Raw genomic sequence first — 862 nt, forward strand, 5'->3', positions numbered from 1 at the left:
CTGTGGAAAAAGTTTCATTTGAAGATCAAATCTTGCTTCCCATCAGACAATCCACACAAGAGACAGAACCCATAAATGCTTGGTTTGGCGCTAGGCCCAAAAAAGCCAAGCAACTTTACAAATTGCATGGCCCAACTCTGACCTTTCAAGACATATTATAGGAAAATACAATGGTAGTGAGGGTCATTCCTCATAAGTAGACCAGAGCATTGATGTGCAAGTATATTGTGGTCCTCATAAGTAGACTAGAGCTTTGATATGCAAGTGTATTTTTGGTAGTTAATGACGTTGTTTACGTATATCTTCTTAGAGGTTAGCAATGTAGATGAACTGCTTTCTTGTCTATTACTGTGATTCTGTTTGATTAAGAGATCAAAAGGGAATATTAACATCTAGATGGATCTTTGAAGTAACAACATCATTTGCCTGTATTACTCTTTGAGGTTTGTGTAAACTGTCTGTTACCAGTGCTAATGCAGCTAATTACCTATGTGTGCCTAGGAAGTGAAGGTTTTACTTCAAAGGACAATATACATTGCTATTCTCCACTCAAGAAAGTGTCTGTGGACTGTCTTGATAGTTTAAATGGCTACTGTTGTCTGTATTGTCTATGGAAGGACCCACTGAGTAAAGATCAAATGCCTCTTTCATCAAAGCCCACCTGAGGGAGTTACCTGCAAGTGCCCACCTTGCTTCAACTATAAAGGAAGTTTCAGGCCTGATCCTTTTTGTCTCAAATCTGTCCAAGCTTGTCAGGGAAAGTTTAGATCACAAGATTGAGATCCCAGCACCAGCCTGGAATCACCCTGCTAATTCTCATGGGAGAATTTGAACAAACTCTGCACAGGGACTATTTAGTCTT

This window comes from Emydura macquarii, unplaced genomic scaffold, assembly GCF_026122565.2.
Source record: "Emydura macquarii macquarii isolate MOO-44397 ecotype Brisbane River unplaced genomic scaffold, CSIRO-AGI_Emac_v2 contig_3231, whole genome shotgun sequence".
NCBI classification, from domain to species: Eukaryota; Metazoa; Chordata; order Testudines; family Chelidae; genus Emydura; species Emydura macquarii.